Source organism: Mesoplodon mirus, assembly GCF_964341445.2.
Source record: "Mesoplodon mirus genome assembly, chromosome: 17".
NCBI lineage: Eukaryota > Metazoa > Chordata > Mammalia > Artiodactyla > Ziphiidae > Mesoplodon > Mesoplodon mirus.
Genome location: NC_138993.1, coordinates 38,527,775 through 38,550,455, shown reverse-complemented (window position 1 = coordinate 38,550,455; position 22,681 = coordinate 38,527,775).

Sequence of the window (22,681 nt, the reverse complement as noted above, 5' to 3'; positions counted from 1 at the left end):
GTCAGAATTTAGCTTTCTAAAGTCCCCTTCCATTTTTTTGTGTTGTATATGGGGCACTGAATTTTCTATAATGTCCTGCGGCAGGGTGCATGTAGAGAGTGACAATGAAGGGACCAACTAGCAATCAATTGTTTATTCCCTATAAGACCTCTTAGGAAAAACTGAAACATTTGATCAGGCACAGCTAAGTTTATTAGACATACTGTAAGAAGGGAGTATACCACCTTGACTGAACCTTATTTGTATCTCAGAAGAGGGAAATTAAGAGAGACTATTTTATTTAGAATAGGAAAGGTATTATCACATAATAGCTTTAAATTGGTAAACACCCTGAGATGCGGGTCTTAAAGCAAATTGTGTTGAACAAAATGTTAGTCTTCTTAAATAACTATTGATACTTCAGGTGATACACAGTCATATTGTTCAATAACAATAATTTCTTGGAGAAAGTAGCTAAGTTCCTCATGCTTATTCTCAGTATTGTTTAAAACAGGGTCAAGAAAAATTATGTTGGTTTCAGTTATCATGCCAAAAGGTCAACAAGTAAGGAAGCATATGGTTTTTCAGTGAGTTTCAAAGATGGACTCAATAAATTAGATAAGAAACTAAGACATTCCCAGCAAAAGGGAGAAAAGACCTGAGGTGAATCATCCTTAGACTTTAGCTACAGTGGACAACAAAATGCTTGAGTGTGGAATATATTTACCTCTGCAGTCACCCATTCAGGGAGCAGCTCAGATCATGTTAAAGGGGAGGCCAGGGAATATACAGTGTGGATCTGGGAATCTATCTCTTCTCAATCCCTATAAGATCTTTTAAGAGTAAACAGCATTTTCAGTGAGAGAGTGAAGAGAGGGAGGACCCAGAGATAGAAATCCAATAATTTTACTGAGAGAACTCTTTGATTTATTGTCTCACACTAAGTTTATAGGATTGAATAACATTATTTTTCACCTTAACAAATACTTTATCTAATCAACATTAAAAATAAAAAAAATGGTGTATAGATTTTGCTTCTCTCTGTACAGTGTATTTTAATGTGTGAACCCTGTGGTTAGTAACTGCTATGTTATACATTTCAACAAATGACTGCCACGAAAAATTAGGGAGGGAAATGTCCATGTGAACTACCTGGAAATTGTCACACACACACACATACACACATACACAAATAGAGTAATAGAGGTTTAAGTGTACCTAAGATTTAAATTCAGAGAGGAAAAACATTCATAAGGATACTCCAGAGCAAGAGAAACATAAGCAAGGTATAAAGATGAAATTTTATAATGCATGTTTTCAATTTGCAGTTGGCAATTTTAACATGCATGCTTTGTCAGGAAAACAGAAGTTATGCTAGATATTCAATCTGTAGGAATTTAATGCAGAGAATTGCTTACTGATTCATTGAAAAGAAATGGAGAGAAAAAAATGTAATGGCTCAGAATAAAAGGGATAAATAAGTTACCAGCCAAAAATAGATAAACTGCTTCCACTCATGGTCTTGTTTCCATAGGTTGAATCTTTTTATCTTTCTCTGAAGGCACAGCTGCTGGTGGTGGTGCTAGGACACCAGGGGATACCACTGAGTCAATCAATTTAGTCATTACCGTCAAAATTGGAACTACCAAAAGGATTTCATCTGCCTCAATTAGGACTAGTTAAAGAGTATGGCCCTGCAGCAACCTCCAGTCACTGTCATCAACACCCTCACTTTCTAAGGTCCTGCCTGTAACTGCACTGGCAGAAATTAATAAAAAGACGATTTGCATGGAAGTTTGAGAAATATAACTTGTGGGCTCTTCAACGGTGGTTCAGGGCCTGAGAAATAACAAAGAAATATCCTGGTCAATAATAGATAAACTTCTGAAGCTTTAAAAGTTCTCATAATTTCTTTCTTTTCAAATACCTTTCCAACTAAGAAACTTGTGATCATCTTTGTCCTGGTACTTTAGGCCTTAAGGCAAAGGTGAAACATGGATCTGTTTTGCTAGACTGAGCTTTTGACCTTTATTTATTTATTTGTCCACATGTCCAACAAATATTTACTGTCTACTGTGACCTAAGTACTTATCTAAGCAGATTACATGACTAACATTAACACAAGACAAATGTGTTAATGTATTAATTTAAAAACCTTATCCCCAGTTATCATATTCACTCCCTGTTTCAGATTCCTCTCAACATTTTCTCTTAACCCACTCAATCAGTCATTAACCCACACCCCTTCAACAAAGCTTTTCTAGTCAAAATCACCAATGAGCTCCATGTTGCAAAATTCAATATTAAATTTTCAGTCTCATCTTACTTGACCTTTGACTGTGTTAATTCCTTTTACCTGAAACTTTTTTTGAGTGGCTTAGAAGGAAACCCACTCTTCTGGTATTTCTCTGACATCATGGATGATTCCTTTTCATCTCTCTGACCTTCAAAGTTTGGTGTTCTCAGTAACTCAGGCTTCGAGCCACTTCACCTCTCTGTCTACACTCATTTTGCGATTCCATTTAGTCTAATGGCTTTAAATGCCATTAATTTTCTGTTACCTCCTAGATTTTATATTACTGGTATGAAACTTGCCTCTGAAACAGTCCTATATATTCAACTGCCTATTTGATTGGTGTGCTTGGTTAGATAACAAACATTTCAAATGCAAGACATTCAAAACTGACCCCTAATGCTATTCCACCCATGGTCTTAATTTCAGTACATGATTACTCTATTTTTCATGTTTCTCAGGAAAAATACCTTGGACATTCCCTCCACTCCTCTCATTTTTGTATCCCAAATAACATTGGCTTCATTTTCCAAACATATCCAAAATCTGACAACTTTTCATCTTCCCCACTATCATCATAAGCCATCATTTCAGTGTGGATTATTGTCACAGTTCCTTTACTGATCCTCCTGTTACCGAGCCCAATCTTGTGCTGCTCACTCACAACAGGTTAATTAAGTAGAGAGAAAAGGTGATGAGACAAGGAATAGCAATCTTATTCAGAAAGTAAGTAAACTGAGAAGATGGTAGAATAATGTCCTAAGGAAACATCTTGCTCGAGTTAGAATACAGGCTTCTTTGATGCTAAGAAATGTGAAAGCAGGAGGGGCGGGAGTGAGGTCTGGAGGTAAGAAATAGCTGCAGGCATCTGGGTGCTGGCCAGGGTCAAGGGAGGTTACCAAATGTCTTTGCTCATGATCAGTATACTCATTACTCTGGTCTGGTCATGATGTCCCTGCAGAACTGGATAAGACAAATCTTACTTTTCTTGTTCATGTTTCCTTATTTCAATAAGGAGGCAAAATTTCTGCGAAGGGGCAATTATGGACACCTCAAGCTATGGGCAAAATTCCTTCAATAATTAGGGTGTTTATGTGCAGAGCTAACGTGACTAAGCAAAGGCAATTAACAATAGAACAGAAAGGTTACAACAAAGGAAATAGATACAGTATGGAGTCAGACTTTTTCTTCCCTGTTATACTCTTGCATCCATTATTACCTCCCTAGAGTTTATTCAGAATAAAAGAGTCAGAAGTATCCTTTTTATACTGCCAGATCATATGAGTCCTTTGCACAGTCATTTGTAATGGAATCCATTTCTCTCAGAGCAAAAATAGAGGTTTTACCACAGACTACGAAGTGTCAAATGGCCTAGCCCCACTCCCTCTCTGACATTATCTGCTACAATTCTCCCCTTTGTATCCTCTACAATAGTTATTTTTTTGGACAAAAACTTCAGCCTTGGCCTTTGTATTTGCTGATCTCTGCTTAAATCTCTTCTCATAGATATGTACAAGCCTCACTCTAAGACATATATCAGGTGTTTGTTCAATTATCTTAATCTCAAGGAGGTGTTCCTTGGTTACTCTATTTAAAAGTGGCAATGCCTACCACTGCAGGACTCTTCATCTGCTTTCCCATCTTGATTTTCTTTATATTTTCCATATAATTACATATAACTATATATATCGTACCTATATCCAAATCTATATAGCTATATCTACACATACTTTTTTTTCTTTTCTTTTCTTTTTTGCGGTACACGGGTCTCTCACTGTTGTGGCCTCTCCCGTTGCAGAGCACAGGCTCTGGACGCGCAGGCTCAATGGCCATGGCTCACGGGCCCAGCCACTCCACGGCATGTGGGATCCTCCCAGACCGGGGCATGAACCCATGTCCCCTGCATTGGCAGGTGGACTCTCAACCACTGTGCCACCAGGGAAGCCCAGCACATACATATTTTTAACTGCTGTATTTATTGCAACATCACCAGATCCAAAACATAATTTCTAGTAACTAATATGTAAATATGTGTTGAATAAGTAAACAATGAATCAGTGAATGATTTTATTTGTAAAATAAGTTAATCGATTTTTTAAGAAAAAATAAAAGTAAAGACTTCCAGAATTAATTATAAAATAAATGGCAATTCTTATCTAATTAAAGAATCATCATTTCTTCAGTTTTTTAGAAGAAAACCTCATTTCTTTACCTATTAAATCTGAAAACTTTTATTTTACACAGAAATTTCTGAAGTTTAATTTTAAAAAGGGGATTTTTTTTAGTCATAACATGATCTGGAAGTAGTTTAATATAAGTCCTTCATTACATAAGTTAAAAATAAAAGAGACTAGAGGTAGACTGTTGCACAACTACTCTCATTCTACTAGGTCACAGATCATCAGGGAAGGGAACACATCTATTATAAATTGTTATGTAATGTTTCACAATTTTTTCACTGTATTATACTTTACTTTCCCATGGAGTAATATAGCAGCCTTGTGAAAGCATCAGATCTTGCCACCAAAGACTTTCATAGTTCTATTACTTTTTTTTAATAATTATACATACAAATTCTTTATGGCAGTGTTCAAAACTGTTTAATGGATTGGGGAATTCCCTGACAGTCCAGTCGTTAGGACTCCACACTGTCACTCCTGAAAATGCTGGGTTGCACAGCCAAAAAACAAAACGGTTTTATGGAGTGAGATCAAATATATATTTCACATAGTAATGTTATGTTCCACCTGATATTGTTTGTGTAGTGTGTATGTTTTTATACTTTAAGCTCCCTGCCTCCAAATGAAGAGCTTCAAAAACATTACTTTTGTCTATAACCATTGGAAATAGAGAGGAAGTTCAGAAAGTCTGTAAAATTATAAAATTTTAAATTAGTGGCCATTTAAACTTTTTAGTAATGTTACCATTCAAAATTATTTCATATTTGTAACTATGTATTTGAACACTTGGTATCCAAAGATAAAATGTTCAATGATTATTTCCCTGCCAAAAGTAACATCACTTTAATTAAACATATCTGACAGAAATTAAAATAACACTTTTAGGGCTTCCCTGGTGGCGGGAGAGGCCACAGCGGTAAGAGGCCCATGTACCGGCAAAAAAAAAAAAAAAAAAAAAAAAAAAAAACTTTTAAAATGGTTTAACTTTTTTTATTTGTTAATAAATTTATACTCCCCATCACCCATTTCTCCACCCACATCCCTTGCCTCTAGCAGTCACCAATAATCTGTTCTTTATATCTATTGTCTTGAGGTTTTTTAGATTTCATATATAAGAGAGATCTACAATAATTGTCTTTCTCTGTCTTACTCATTTCTCTTAGAATAATGCTCACAAGGCCTATCTATGTTATTGCAAATGGCAGGATTTCCTTCCTTTTTATGACTGAATTACATATTCTCCAATTCTTTATCCAGTCACTAATCATTGGACACTTCGCTTGTTTCCATAACTTAGCTATTGTAAATAATCCTGCAACATGTAGGTTCATATATGTATTTGAATTAGTGTATTTGTTTTCTTTGGATAAATACCCAAAATGGGGCTTCCCTGGTGGCGCAGTGGTTGAGAGTCCGCCTGCCGATGCAGGGGACGCGGGTTCGTGCTCTGGTCCAGGAAGATCCCACATGTCGTGGAGCAGCTAGGCCCATGAGCCATGGACGCTGAGGCTGCGCATCTGGAACCTGTGCTCCACAAAGGGAGAGGCCCATGTACGGCCAAAAATAAAATAATAATAATACACAAAATGCATTGTTAAATGGTACAGTAATTCTATTTTTAATTTTCTGAGGAAACTCCATACTGTTTTCCGGAGTGGCTACACTAATTTACATTTCTACAACAGTGAACAAGGCTCCTTTTTTCCACCTCCTTGCCAACATTTGGTATAACTTGTCTTTTTGATAATAGACATGCTAACAGGTATAAGGTGATATCTCATTATAGATTTGATTTGTATTTCCCTGATGCCTAGTGATGTAGTGATGTTAGGCATCATTACATGTACCTGTAGGTCATCTGTATGTCTTCTTTGTAAAAAGGTCTATTCAGATCTTCTGCCCAATTTAATCAGATTATTTGCTATTGAACTGTATGAACTCTTTTGTGTGTGTGTGTGTGTGTGCAGTACGTGGGCCTCTCACTGTTGTGGCCTCTCCTGTTGCGGAGCACAGGCTCCAGATGAGCAGGCTCAGCGGCCATGGCTCACGGGCCCAGCCACTCCACAGCACGTGGGCTCTTCCTGGACCGGAGCACGAACCCGCGTCCCCTGCATCGGCAGGTGGACTCCCAACCACTGCGCCACCAGGGATGCCCTGTATGAACTCTTTATGTATTTTGGATATTAGCCCCTTATCATATATATAATTTATAAATATTTTCTCCCATTCAATTATTTACCTTTTTATTTTGTTGATGGTCTCTTTTGCTGTGTATACACTTTTTAGTATGATGTACTTATTCATTTTGGCTTTTGTTGCTTTTCACTTAGGTAACAGAGTCAAAAAATCATCACCAAGTCATATATCAAGGAGCTTATGTCTTCTGCTGGGAGTTTTATGTTTTCAGGTCTTACTTTCAAGTCTTTAATCATTTGAGTTAATTTTTGTGTATGTTATAAGTTATTAGTCAAGTTTCATTCATTGTATGAGGCAGTCCAGTTTTTCCAACATCATTTATTACAAAGACTGTCCTTTCTCCACTGTATAATTTTTGTTTCTTTGTCATAAATTAATTGACTATATAAGCATGGGCTTAATTCTGGGTTCTCTATTCTGTTCCATTGATACCTTTTTCTGTTTGTGTGCCTAGAAAACTCACGTTGTATGAAGAATTAATGAAATGCTTATTAAATGAATGAACTAAGTATTCTTGAAGATTGTGATCAATGCTTGCTTGGAATAAATAAGGAAAGGTATTTAAGGAAGACAATATTTTTTCCTGGGCCAAAAATAGTAGTGCTGGTAAAAAATAAAATAAAAGAGGGGACTGCATAGTAAATCCACTTAAAGGGTGTTTTTATGGTAAATGAAGTGGTTTACATTGGTCACTTTTAAAATTTGCATTTTATTTATTTATTTATTTTTATTTATTTATTTTTGGCTGCATTAGATCTTTGTTACTTCATTAATGTGTACGGGCTTTCTCTAGCTGCAGAGAGCAGGGGCTACTCTTCATTGTGGTGTGCAGTTTCTCATTGTGGTGACTTCTCTTGTTGCAGAGCATGGACTCTAGGCATGTGGACTTCAGTAGTGTGGAACGTGGGCTCAGTAGTTGTGGCTCACGGGCTCTAGAGCACAGACTCAGTAGTTGTGGTGCACTGGCTTTGTTGCTCCACTGCATGTGGGATCTTCCCAGACCAGGGATCGAACCCACGTCCCCTGCATTGGCAGACAGATTTTTAACCACTGCACCACCAGGGAAGTCCCGAAATTGGCAACTTTTAAAGGTCGATTAATCTCACTTTCTTCCAAGGTATTTGCTTCTAAGGACTTTAGAAGTGAATAATGATTACTTGAAAGGAGAGAATTAACTTTTCTAAAGAAATACAATGTTTCATTGAAAAATGAATATTTGCAACAGTTCATAATGAGATTTCAAAATTCCACACAATATTCTGGCTTTTTAAGGTCAATTGGAATTATTTAACTATAAATATTTTTATAAACATTAATGTGCTAAAAAGAGCATTAACCTCCCCCACCTCTTAAACTTTTACTTAGACATGTATAATCTATTTTAAAGGCTATTCTCAAATTAAGCTTCCTCTATCAAAACAAGAGGAAAAGAGAAATTTAAGAATGGTCTGAAATTCTTTAAAATTTTGGCCATGTGTTTATTTTGTTTTGTTTTGTTTTCTTCTTGGACATACACTCATTTATCAATCAAAATATCTGGTTTATATTCCTCTAAGCATGCACCAAATTCTAGAGAATGATCACAAAATACAGTTTAAATACATGTATTTGTGAGTAACAATTGATTTTAGGTTGGATTCAAAGGTACTAAATACAAACAGTATTTTAAAAGGTAGCAGAATATGCCACCCCCAAATATACCACACTTACATAAGGATTTTTTTGAGCTCAAGGCAATTGAGAAGAAGCATATATATAAGAAAAAATCTCTTCCCTTAATTATTTGCCTAAAAAGACATAAATTTACAAAGGTGTCCCTCTTCCTCTTTTTACCAGGAAGGACAAAGATTAATCCTTAGAGAAAACTTTAGACCATTATCAATGGAGAAGGCACTGATTTAAATCTACATTAAAAGTCTTACTCTTATTTACTGCTTTTTCTGGTCAACCTCCCTAATACTTTCCTCCCCTACACTTTTATGTCTTTTGCCTTTCGTTGTTATTTAAGCCTGAGTTCTAAGCCATCTCTAAGAGATATTTATTTATTTATTTTAAATTTTATTAGAGTATAGCTAATTTCCAATGTTGTGTCAGTTTCAGGTGTACCGCAAAGTGAATCTGTTATACACATACATATATCTGTTCTTTTTTATATTATTTTACCATATAGGCCATTAGAGAGTATTGAGTGGAGTTTCCAAACTTCCAATTTATAACTCCCCTCTTCCTTACCCCTGGTAACTGTAAGTTTATTTTCTACATCTGTAACTCTATTTCTGTTTTGTAGGTAAGTTCATTTGTACCTCTTTTTTAGATTCCACATATACATGATATCATATGATATTTGTCTTTCTCTGTCTGACTTACTTCAATCAGTATGATAAAAAGTCAATCTAGATCCATCCATGTTGCTGCAATTGGCATTATTTTGTATTTTTTATGGATCGGTAATATTCCATTGTATATGTGTATCATGTCTTCTTTATTCACTCCTCTGTTGATGGACATTTATGTTGCTTCTATGTCCTGGCTATTGTATATAGTGCTGCAATGAAATTGGGGTACATGTATCTTTTTGAATCATGGATTTCTCTGGGTATATGCCCACAAGTGGGATTGCTAGATCATGTGGTAGCTCTATTTTTAGTTTATTAAGGAACCCCATACTGTTCTCCACAGTGACTGTACAGGTTTACAGTCCCATAAACAATGTAGGAGGGTTTCATTTTCTCCACACCCTCTCCAGCATTTATTGTTTGTAGATATTTTGGTGATGGCCATTTTGACCAGTGTGAGGCTTTATTTGCATTTCTTTAATGATTAGTGATGTTTAGTATCCTTTCATGTACTTTTTAACCATCTGTACTCTTCTTTGGAGAAATGTCTATTTAGATATTCCACCCATTTCTTGATTGGGTTGTTTGTTTTTTGATATTGAGCTGCATGTGCTATTTGTATATTTTGAAGATTAATCCCTGGTTGGTTGCTTATTTTGGAAATATTTTCTCCCATTCTGAGGGTTGTCTTTCTGTTTTGTTTATGGTTTCCTTTGCTGTGCAAAAGCTTTTAAGTTTAATTAGATGCCATTTGTTTATTTTTGTTTTTATGTTCATTACTCTAGGAGGTGGATCAAAAAATACCTTGCTGTAATTTATGTCAAAGAGTGTTCTGCCTATGTTTTCCTCTAAGAGTTTTACAATAGCTGGCCTTACATTCATGTCTTTAATCCATTTTGAATTTATTTTTGTGTGTGGTGTTAGGGATTGTTCTAATTTCATTCCTCTACATGTGGCTGTCCAATTTCCATAGCATCATTTATTGAAGAGACTGTCTTTTACCCATTGAATATTCTTGTTTCCTTTGTCATAGATTAGGTGACCATAGGTATGTGGGTTTATCTCTGGAATTTCTATCCTGGTCCACTGATTTATATTTCTGTTTTTGTGCCAGTACTATACTGTTTTGATGACTGTAGCTTTTAGATATAGTTTGAAGTCAGGGAGCCTAATTCCTCCAGCTCTATTCTTCTTTCTCAAGATTGCTTTGGTTTATGGGGTCTTTTGTGTTTCCATACAAACTCGAAAACTTTTTGTTCTGATTCTGTGAAAAATACCATTAGTAATTTGATAGCAATTGCATTGAATTTGTTGATTGCTTTGGGTAATATTGTCATTTTCACAATATTGATTTTTCCAACCCAAGAACATGGTATATGTCTCCATCTGTTTGCATCATCTTTGATTTCTTTTATCACTATCTTATAGTTTACTGAGTATAGGTCTTTTTCCTCCTCAGGTAAGTGTATTCCTAGTTATTTTGTCCTTTTTGATGTGATGGTAAATAGAGTTGTTTCTTGAATTTCTCTTTCGATATTTTGTTGTTAGGGTATAGAAATGCAAGAGATTTCTGCTTATTAATTTTGTAACCTGCAACTTTACCAAGTTCATTGAGGAACTCTAGAGTTTTCTGGTAGCTTCTTTAGGATTTTCTATGTATAGTATTATGTCACCTGCAAACAGTGACAATTTTACTTCTTCTTTTCCAATTTGGATTAATTTTATTTATTTTTCTTCTCTGATTGCTGTGTCTAGGAATTCCAAAACTATGTTGAATAATAGTGGCAATAGTGGACATCCTTGTCTTGTTCCTGATCTTAGAGGAAATTCTTTCAGTTTTTCACCATTGAGAATGATATAAGCTGTGAGTTTGTTATATATGGTCTTTATTATGTTGAGGTGGATTCCCTGTATACCCATTTTGTGGAGAGTTTTTATCATAAATCAGTGAAGAATTTTGTCAAAGTCTTTTCCTGCATCTATCGAGCTGATCGTATGGTTTTACTATTCAATTTGTTAATATGGTGTATCACATTGATTCATTTGCATATATTGAAGAATCCTTATTTCCCTGGGATAAATCCCACTTGATCATAGTGTGTGTTCCTTTTAATATGTTGTTGGATTCAGTTTGCTAGTATTTTGCTGATGATTTTTGAGTCTATATTTATCAGTGATATTGGTCTGTAATTTGTGTGTGATATCTTTGGTTTTGGTACCAGGGTGATGGTGGTCCTGTAGAATGAGCTTGGGAATGTTCCTTTCTTTGTAATATTTTAGAAGAGTTTCAACAGTGTAGTTGCTAACTCTTCTTTAAATATTTCATAGAATTTGTAAAGCCATCTGGTCCTGGACTTTTGTTGGTTGGAAGATTTTTAATCACAGTTTCAATTTCAGTATTTTTTATTAGTCTGTTCATATTTCTATTTCTTCTTGGTTCAGTCTTAGAAAGTTATATTTTTCTAAGATTTTTTTTTTCATTTCTTCTAGGTTGTCCATTTTATTGGTATATAGTAGCTTGTAGTAATCTCTTCTGATCCTTTGTATTTCTGTTGCATTTGTTGGAACTTCTCCCTTTTCATTTCTAATTTTATTAATTTGAGTCCTCTCTTTTTTTTTCAAATAAAAATGACTACATTTTTATCTGGCAAAAAATTGTATAAACATTGTTTAAATTCCTTTTTAATTTTAACAGTTTTTTGGCAATCTTAATAAAGTACAATATATTACAACCAAACCAAAACATAGCTGTTTAAGTAACAGCTGTTAAGAGTGACGAGATCCCTGATGCCCAGACTCCCTCCTCACCCAACCTGACTCCTAGGGACAGAGAGCAAAGAAAAATCTTCCCATCTGGATAAGCTCATCTCCCACCCCGCTTAAGAAGCTAACCAATAGGAAGTAACAGAACAAACGAGTAGTGTCAAAGGAAGCCTGTGGTCAGGCTGCATTATCAGGAGCAGCCACCTTTGAAGGCCAGGGTCTCATGGGTTTTGCCCAGCTTGATGTCAGTCATGCTTTCTTTGCTTTGCTCCTGGATATTCTCCATTTCAGTCAGAGCCAAGGTCACACGTCAGAAGAGCTGCTTCATGTAGCCGGTCTTCGTTCTCGTCTTGATGAACATGATGCTTAGTTCTTTGGCATGCTGTTCCCCTTCCTTGATGGTTATCTGCCTCTTGGCAGCCAGTTCTGTCAAGTTTCCCACCAGCATGATGAAGACGTCACTGCCCCTCTCTGCTGAAAACTTGATGAGTCTGACCAAAGTTTTATCAATTTTGTTTATCTTTTCAAAGAACAAGCTTTGAGTTTCATTTATCTTTACTGTTTTCTTCATCTCTATTTCACTTATTTCTGCTCTGATCTTTATGACTTCTTTGCTTCTACTAACTTAGGGTTTTGATTGTTCTTTCTCTAGTTGCTTTACGTGTAAGGAGAACTTGTTTATTTGAGAGATTTCTTCTTTCTTGAGGTAAGATTGTATTGCTATACATATCTCTCTTAGAACTGCTTTTGCTGCATCCCACAAGTTTAGGATTGCTGTGTTTTTGTTGTCATTTGTCTCTAGGTATTTTTGATTTTCTCTTTAATTTCTATGGTGATCCATTGGCTGTTTAGTAACATATTGTTTAGCTTCCATATGTTTATGTTTTTTACAGTTTTTTTCCTGTAATTGATTTCTAATCTCATAGTGTCATAGTCAGAAAAGATGCTTGATATCATTTCAATATACTTAAATTTACTGAGACAAGAATTGTGACCTGAGATGTGATCTATCCTGGAGAGTGTTCTATGTGAACTTGAGAAGAAACTGTATTCTGCAGATTTGGAATGGAATGTCCTATAAATATAAATTATGACTATCTGGCCTAATGTGTCATATTAGGTCTAATGTGTCATTTAGGGCATTTATTTTCTATCTGGATGATCTGTCCATTGGTGTAAGTGGGGTGTTAAAGTACCCCACTATTATTGTGTTACTGTTGATTTCCCTTTTATTTTTATTTTTATTTACTTTTCACTTTTTAAAAATTAATTTTTATTGGATTATACTTGCTTTACAATGCTGGGTTAGTTTTTGTTGTACAGCAAAATGAATCGGATATACATACATATATATATATATATATATATATATATATATATATATATATACATATATCCCCTCTTTTATGGATTTCATTTCCATTTAGGTCACCGCAGTTTATTAAGTAGAGCTCCCTGTGCTATACAGTATGCTCTCCTTAGTTATCTTTTTTTTAAACATCTTTATTGTAGTATAATTGCTTTACAATGGTGAGTTAATTTCTACTTTACAACAAAGTGAATCAGCTATATATATACATATATATATATATATATATATATATATATATATATGTATATATATATATACGTTCCCACATCTCTTCCCTCTTGCATTTCCCTCCCTCGGACTCTCTCTATCCCACCTCTATAGGTGGTCACAAACGACATAGTTGATCTCCCTGTGCTATGCAGCTGCTTCCCACCAGTTATGCATTTTATGTTTGGTAGTGTATATATGTCCATGCCACTCTCTCACTCTGTCACAGCCAACCCTTACCCTTCCCCATATCACCAAGTCCATGGTCTAGTAGGACAGTGTCTTTATTCCCATCCCACCTCCAGGAACTTCAGGACCTTTTTTTTTTTTTTCCCATAGATTCCATATACATGTGTCAGCATGCAGTATTTGTTTTTCTCTTTCTGACCCACTTCACTATGTATGACAGACTCTAGGTCCATCCACCTCACTACAATGTAACTAAATTTCATTTCTTTTTATGGCTGAGTAATATTCCATTTTATATATGTGCCACATCTTCTTTATCCAATCATCTGTTGATGAACACTTAGGTTACTTCCATGTCTTAGCTATTGGAAAGAGAGCTGCAATGAACATTTTGATACATGACTCTTTTTGAATTATGGTTTTCTCAGGGTATATGCCCAGTAGTGGGATTGCTGGGTCGTATGGTAGTTCTATTTTCAGTTTTTTAAGGAACCTCCATACTGTTCTCCATAGTGGCTGTACCAATTCACATTCAACCAAAGGTGCAAGAGTACTCCCTATTCTCCACACACTCTCCAGCATTTATTGTTTCTAGATTTTTTGATGATGGCCATTCTGACCAGTGTGAGATGATATCTCATTTTAGTTTTCATTTGCATTTCTCTAATGATTAATGACGTTGAGCATTCTTTCATGTGTTTGTTGGCAATCTGTGTATCTTCTTTGGAGAAATGTCTATTTAGGTCTTCTGCCCATTTTTGGATTGAGATTTTTTGTTTTTTTGATATTGAGCTGCATGAGCTGCTTGCAAATTTTGGAGATTAATCCTTTGTCAGCTGCTTCATTTGTAAATATTTTTTCCTATTCTGAGGGTTGTCTTTTGGTCTTGTTTATGGTTTCCTTTGCTGTGCAAAAGCTTTTAAGTTTCATTAGGTCCCATTTGTTTATTTTTGTTTTTATTTCCATTTCTCTAAGAGGTGGGTCAAAAACGATCTTGCTGTGACTTATGTCATAGAGCATTCTTCCTATGTTTTCCTCTAAGAGTTTGATAGTGTCTGGTCTTACATTTAGGTCTTTTTCTTTCTTTGTCTGTTTTGTGGTTTGCAGGCCTCTCACTGTTGTGGCCTCTCCCATTGCGGAGCACAGGCTCCGGATGCACAGGTTCAGTGGCCATGGCTCATAGGCCCAGCCACTCTGTAGCATCTGGGATATTCCCAGACTGGGGCATGAACCCGGGTCCCATGCATTGGCAGGCAGACTCTCAACCACTGAACCACCAGGGAAGCCCTACATTTAGGTCTTTTATCCAGTTTGAGTTTATTTTTGTGTATGGTGTTAGGGAGTTTTCTAATTTCATACTTTTACATGTACCTGTCCAGTTTTCCCAGCACCACTTATTTAAGAGGCTGTGCTTTCTCCACTGTATATTCTTGCTTCCTTTATCAAAGATAAGGTGACCAAATGTGTATGAGTTTATCTCTGGGTTTTCTATCCTGTTCCATTAATCTATATTTCTGTTTTTGTGCCAGTACCATACTGTCTTGATTACTGTAGCTTTGTAGTATAGTCTGAGGTCAGGGAGCCTGATTCCTTCAGCTCCATTTTTCATTCTCAAAATTGCTCTTCCTATTCGGGGTCTTTTGTCTTTCCATAAAATTGTATTTTTTTTTGTTCTAATTCAGTGAAAGATGCCAGTGGTAGTTTGATAGGGATTGCATTGAATCTGTAGATTGCTTTGGGTAGTAGATCATTTTCCCAATGTTGATTCTTCCAATCCAAGAACATGGTATATCTCTCCATCTATTTGTACCATCTTTAAATCATTTCATCAGTGTCTTCTAATTTTCTGCATACAGGGTTTTGTGTGCTAAGGTAGGTTTATTCCTACATATTTTATTTTTTGTTGTTGTTGCAATGGTAAATGGGAGTGTTTTCTTAATTTCACATTCAGATTTCTCATCATTAGTGTATAAGAATGCCAGAGATTTCTGTGCATTAATTTTGTATCCTTCTACTTTACCAAATTCATTGATTAGCTCTAGTTGTTTTCTGGTAGCATCTTTAGGATTCTCTATGTATAGTATCATGTCATCTGCAAACAGTGCCAGCTTTAATTCTTCTTTTCCAATTTGGATTATTTTATTTCTTTTTCTTCTCTGATTGCTCTAGCTAAAACTTCCAAATCTATGTTGAATAGGAGTGGTGAGATTGGGTAACCTTGTCTTGTTCATGATGTGAGTGGAAATGGTTACATTTTTTCACCATTGAGGACGATGTTGGCTGTGGGTTTGTCATATATGGCCTTTATTACATTGAGGAAAGTTCCATCTATGCCTACTTTCTGCAGGGTTTTTATCATAAATCGGTGTTGAATTTTGTCAAAAGCTTTCTCTGCATCTATTGAGATGATCATATTTTTTTTGTGCTTCAGTTTGTTAATATGGTGTATCACGTTGATTGATTTGCATATATTGAAGAATCATTGCATTCCTGAGATAAACCTCACTTGATCATGGTGTATGATCCTTTTAATATGCTGTTGGATTCTCTTTTCTGGTATTTTATTGAGGATTTTTGCATCTATGTTCATCAGTGATATTGGCCTGTAGTTTTCTTTCTTTGTGACATCCTTGTCTGGTGTTGGTATCAGGGTGATGGTGGCCTCGTAGAATGAGTTTGGGAGTGTTCCTCCCTCTGTTATATTTTGGAAGAGTTTGAGAAGGTTAGGTGTTAGTTCTTCTCTAAATGTTTGATAGAATTTGCCTGTGACGCCATATGGTCCTGGGCTTTTGTTTGTTGGCAGATTTTTAATCACAGTTTCAATTTTAGTGCTTGTGATTGGTCTCTTCATATTTTCTATTTCTTCCTGGTTCAGTCACGGCAGGTTATGCATTTCTAAGAATTTGTCCATTTTTTCCAGGTTGTCCATTTTATTGGCATAGAGCTGTTTGTCATAATCTCTCATAGTCCTTTGTATTTCTGCAGTTTCAGTTGTTACTTCTCCTTTTCCATTTATAATTCTATTGATTTGAGTCTTCTCCCTGTTTTTCTTGATGACTCTGGATAATGGCTTATCATTTTGTTTATCTTCTCAAAGAACCAGCTTTTAGTTTTATTGATCTTGGTTATTATTTGATTCATTTCTTTTTCATTTATTTCTGATCTGATCATCATGATTTCTTTCCTTCTGCTAACTTTGCGTTCTTTGTTGTTGTTCTTTCTCTAATTGCTTTAGGTGCAAGGATAGGTTGTCTATTTGAGGTGTTTCCTGTTTCTTAAGTTAGGATTGCATTGCTATAAACGTCCCTCTCAGAACTGCTTTTGCTGCATCCCATAGATTTTGGGTTGTCGTGTCTCCATTGTCATTTGTTTCTAGGTTTTTTTTGATTTCCTCTTTGATTTCTTCAGTGATCACTTCGTTATTAAGTACTGTAGTGTTTAGCCTCCATGTGTTTGTATTTTTTTAGAGATCTTTTCCTGTAATTGATATCTAGTCTCATAGCATTGTGGTCAGAAAAGATACTTGATATTATTTCAATATTCTTAAATTTACAAAGGCTTGATTTTTGACCCAAGATATGATCTATCCTGGAGAAAGCTCCAGGATCACTTGAGAAAAATGGGTATTCTGTTGCTTTTGGATGGAATGTTCTATAAATATCAATTACATCCATCTTGTTTAATGTATCATTTAAAGCTTGTGTTTCCTTATTTATTTTCATTTTGGATGAATTGTCCATTGTGGAAAGTGGGGTGTTAAACTCCCCTACTATGATTGTGTTACTGTCGATTTACCCTTTTATGCTTGTTAGTATTTGCCTTATGTATTCAGTTGCTCTTGGTTAGGTGCATAAATATTTACAATTGTTAAATCTTCTTCTTGGATCTATCCCTTGATCCTTATGTAGTGTCCTTCTTTGTCTCTTGTAATAGTCTTTATTTTAAAGTCTATGTTGTCTGATATGAGAATTGCTACTCCATCTTTCTTTTGATTCCCATTTCCATGGAATATCTTTTTCCAACCCCTCACTTTCTGTCTTTATGTGTCTCTAGGTCTGAAGTGGATCTCTTGTTGACAGCCTATATATGGGTCTTGTTTTTGTATCCATTCAGCCAGTCTGTGTCTTTTGGTGGGAGCATTTACCCCATTTACATTTTAGGTAATTATCGATATGTACATTGCTATTCCCATTTTATTAAATGTTTTGGGTTTGCTATTGTCGGTCTTTTCCTCTTCTTGTGTTTCTTGCCTAGAGATGTTCTTTTTGCATTTGTTGTAAAGCTGGTTTGGTGGTTCTGAACTCTCTCAGCTTTTGCTTGTCTTTAAGGGTTTTAATTTCTCCATCAAATCTGAATGAGATCCTTGTTGCATAGAGAAATCTTTGTTGTGGGTTTTCTCCTTTATCACTTTAAATATGTCCTGCCTCTCCCTTGTGTCTAGCAGAGTTTCTGCTGAAAGATTGGCTGTTAACCTTATGGGGATTCCCTTGTGTTATTTGTTGTTTTTCCCTTGCTGCTTTTAATATGTGTTCTTTGTATTTAATTTTTCTTAGATTGATTGATATGTGTCTTGGTGTGTTTCTCCTTGGATTTTCCTGTATGGGACTCTCTGTGCTTCCTGGACTTGATTCACTATTTCCTTTCCCATATTAGGGAAGTTTTCATCTATAATCTCTTCAAATATTTTCTCAGTCCCTTTCTCTTTCTCTTCTTCTTCTGGAACCCCTATAATTCGAAAGTTGGTACATTTATTGTTGTCCCAGAGGTCTCTGAGACTGTCCTCAGTTTTTTTCATTCCTTTTCCTTTCTTCTTCTCTGCAGTAGTTATTTCCACTATTTTATCTTCCAGGTCACTTTTCCATTCTTCTGCCTCAGTTATTCTGCTATTGATCACTTCTAGAGTATTTTAATTTCATTTATTGTGTTGTTCATCATTGCTTGTTTCAACTTTAGTTCTTCTAGGTCCTTGTTAAATGTTTCTTGCATTTTCTCTATTCTATTTCCAAGATTTTGGATCATCTTTGTGATCAGTAGTCTGAATTTTTTTTAATGTAGACTGCTTATTTCCTCTTCATTTGTGAGGTCTGGTGGGTTTTTACCTTGTTCCTTGATCTGCTGTGTTTTTTTCTTTCTTCTCATTTTGTTTATCTTACTGTGTTTGGGGTCTCCTTTTTGCAGGCTGCAGGTTCGTAGTTCCTGTTGTTTTTGGTGTCTGTCCACAGTGGCTAAGGTTGGTTCAGTGGGTTGTGTAGGCTTCCTCGTGGAAGGGACTAGTGCCTGTGTTCTGGTAGATGAGCCTGGATCTTGTCTTTTTGGTGGGCAGATCTACGTCTAGTGGTGTGTTTTGGGGTGTCTGTGGCCTTATTATGATTTTAGGCAGCGTCTCTGCTAATGTGTGGGGTTGTGATCCTGTCTTCCAAGTTGTTTGGCATAGGGTGTCCAGCACTATAGCTTGCTGGTTGTTGAGTGAAGCTGGGTGTTGGTGTTGAGATGGAGATCTCTGTGAGATTTTTGCAGTTTGATATTATGTGGAGCTGGGAGGCGTCTTGTGGACCAGTGTCCTGTAGTTGGCTCTCTCACCTCAGAGGCACAGCACTAACTACTGTCTAGAGCATCAAGATCCTTTCATCCACACGGCTCAGAATAAAAGGGAGAAAAATAGAAAGAAGTAAAGGAAGAAAGAAAGAAAGAAAGAAAGAAAGAAAGAATAAAAGAAAGAAAGAAGGAAAGAAAGAAGGAAAGAAAGAAAGAAAGAGGATATAATGAAATAAAATAAAGGTAAAATAAAGTTATTAAAATAAAAAATAATTATTAAGAAAAAATTAATAGACCCCCCCCAAAAAAACAGAGAGACAGAACCCTAGGACAAATGGTGAAAGCAAAGCTATGCAGACAAAATCTCACACAGAAGCATACACATACACACTCAAAAAAAGTGGATAAGGCCAAAACAATTATATATCTTGCTCTCAAAGTCTACCTCCTCGGGCCTCCCTGGTGGCGCAGTGGTTGAGAGTCCGCCTGCCGATGCAGGGGATACGGGTTCGTGCCCCGGTCTGGGAGGATCCCATATGCCACGGAGCGGCTGGGCCCGTGAGCCATGGCCGCTGAGCCTGTGCGTCCGGAGCCTGTGCTCCGCAATGGGAGAGGCCACAACAGTGAGAGGCCCGCGTACCGCAAAAAAAAAAAAAAAAAAAAAAAAAAAAAAAAGTCCACCTCCTCAATTTGGGATGATTCGTTTTGTATTCAGGTATTCTGCATGTGCAGGGTACATTAAGTTGATTGTTCAAACTTAATCCTCTTCTCCTGAGGCTGCTGGGAGAGATTTCCCTTTCTCTTCTTTGTTTGCACAACTCCCAAATGTTTAGCTTGGGGTTTGGTCCCGCCTCTGTGTATAGCTCGCCTGAAGGCAACTTTTCTTCGCTCAGACAGGACTGGGTTAAAAGAGTAGCTTATTCGGGGGCTCTGGCTCACTCAGGTCAGGGGGAGGGAACGGTACAGGACGAACCTGCAGTGGCAAAGGCCGGCGTCACATTGCACCAGCCTGAGGCACAGCATGCGTTCTCCTGGGAAAGTTGTCCCTGGATCGTGGGACGCTGGCAGTGGCAGGCTGCACAGGCTCCCAGGAGGGGAGGTGTGGATAGTGACCTGTGCTCGCACACAGGGTTCTTGGTGGCAGCAGCAGCAGCCTTAGCGTTTCATGCCTGTCTCTGGGGTTCGCTTTGATAGCCGTGGTTCCTGCCCATCTTAGGAGCTTCTTTATGCAGTGTTCTTAATCCCTTCTCCTCGTGCACCAGCAAACGAAGAGGGAAGAAAAAGTCTCTTGCCTCTTCCACAGGTTCAGACTTTTCCCTGGACTCCCTCCCGGCTAGCCGTGGTTCACTAACCACTTTAGGCTGTGTTCATGACGCCAGTCTTCTCCGTGCCCTCCAACCAAAGCACAAGCCTCAGCTCCCAGCCCCTGCCTGCCCCGGAGGGTGAGCAGACAAGCCTCTTGGGCTGGTGACTGCTGGTCGGCACAGATTTCCTGTGCGGGAATCTCTCCACTTTGCCTTCCGCACGCCTGTTGCTGTGCTGTCCTCCAGGGCTCTGAAGTTTCCCCCCTCTGCCACCCGCAGTCTCCGCCCACGAAGGGGCTTCCTTGTGTGTGGAAACCTTACCTCCTTCACGGCTCCCTCCCACTGGTGCAGGTCCCACCCCTATTATTTTGTCTCTGTTTTTTCCTTTTTCTTCTGCCCTACCCATGTATGTGGGGAATTTCTGGCCTTTTGGGATGTCTGAAGTCTTCTGCCAGCGTTCAGTAGGTGTTCTATAGGAGCAGTTCCACATGTAGATGTATTTCTGATGTATCTGTGGGGAGGTAGGTGATCTCTGCATCTCACTCTTCTGCCATCTTCCTCAACTCCCTGCTGGTTTTGAAAGGTCTCCTGCAGAGGTGGGGGGTGGCTGTGGCTCACTGTGGGGACAAGGTCACTGACAGCAGAAGTTCTCTCCCCTTTTATGACTGCTAGAATTTGCCTTTTATATTGAGGTGCTCCTATGCGGGGTATGTATATGTTTGCAATTGTTATATCTTCTTGGATTGATCCCTTGATCATTATGTAGTGTCCTTCCTTTTTGCTTTTAATGTTCTTTATTTTAAAGTCTGTATTGTCTGATATGAGTATTGCTACTCCTTTTTTTGATTGCCATTTGCATGGACTGTCTTTTTCCATCCCTTCACTTTCAGTCTGTATGTTTCCCTAAGTCTGAAGTGGGTCTTTTGTAGACAGCATATCTGTGGGTCTTGTTTTTTTATCCATTCAGCAAGCTTGTGTCTTTTGTTTGGTGTATTTAATCCATTTAGGTTTAAGGTAATTATCAATAGGTATAGTCCTATTGCTATTTTCTTAATTGTTAGGGGTATGTTTTTGTAGGTCTTTTTTCTTCCCTTACTTTTTTGTTCTTTTCTTTTGTGTTTCCCACCTAGAAAATTTCCTTTAGCATTTTCTATAAAGCTGTTTTTTTGGTGCTGAATTCTCTTAACTTTTGCTTGTCTGTAAAGCTTTTGATTTCTCCACCAAATCTGAATGAGGGCCTTTCTGTATAGAGTATTCTTGGTTGTAGTTTTTTTTTCTCTTTCATTGCTTTAAATATATCATGCCAATCTTTTCTGGCCTCCTGAGTTTCTGCTGAAAAATCAGCTAGTAACCTTATGGAGATTCCTTGTATGTTTATTTTTGCTTTTACCTTGCTGCTATATATATATATATATATATAGTATTTAATTTTTGTTAGCTTGATTAACATGTGTCTTGGCATGTTTCTTCTTGGGTTTATCTTGTATGGGACTCTTTGTGCTTCCTGGACTTGGGTGACTATTTTCTTTCCCATGTTATGGAATTTTTTGACTATAATCTCTTCAAATATTTTCTCTACCGCTTTCTCTTTCTACTCTTCTTCTGGAACTCTTATATTTTGAATTTTCGTGCATTTAATGCTATCTCAGAGGTCTCTGAGACTGTCTTCATATCTTTCATTCTTTTTTTCTTTATTCTGTTCTGTGGCAGTGATTTCCACCATTCTATCTCCCAGCTCACTTATCTGTTCTTCTGCCTCAGTTATTCTGCTATTGATTCTTTCTAGTGTATTTTTCATTTCAGTTATTGTATTATTCATCACTGCTTGTTTGTTCTTAATTCTTCTAAGTCCTTACTAAACATTTCTTGTATCTTCTCTATCTGTGCCTCCATTCTTTTTCCAAGATCTTGGATCATCTTTACTATCATTACTCTGAATTCTTTTTCAGGTAGATTGTTTATGTCTTCTTTATTTAGTTGGTCTTATAGGTTTTTATCTTGCTCCTTTGTCTGTAACTTATTTCTTTGTCTTCTCAATTTGTCTACATTTCTGTTTTTTTGGTCTCCTTTCCACAGGCTGCAGGGTCCTAGTTCCTCTTGCTTCAGGTGTCTGTCCCCTGGTGAGTGAGTTTGGTCCAGGGGCTTGTGTAGGTTTCCTGGTGGGAGGGACTGCTGCCTGCCCTCTGGTGGGTGGAGCTGGGTCTTTTCCCTCTGGTTGGCAGGGCTATGTCAAGTGGTGAATTTTGGGGTATCTGTGAGATTATTATGACTTTAGGCAGCCTGCCTGCTGATGTGAGGGACTGTGTTCCTGTTTTGTTGGTTGTTTC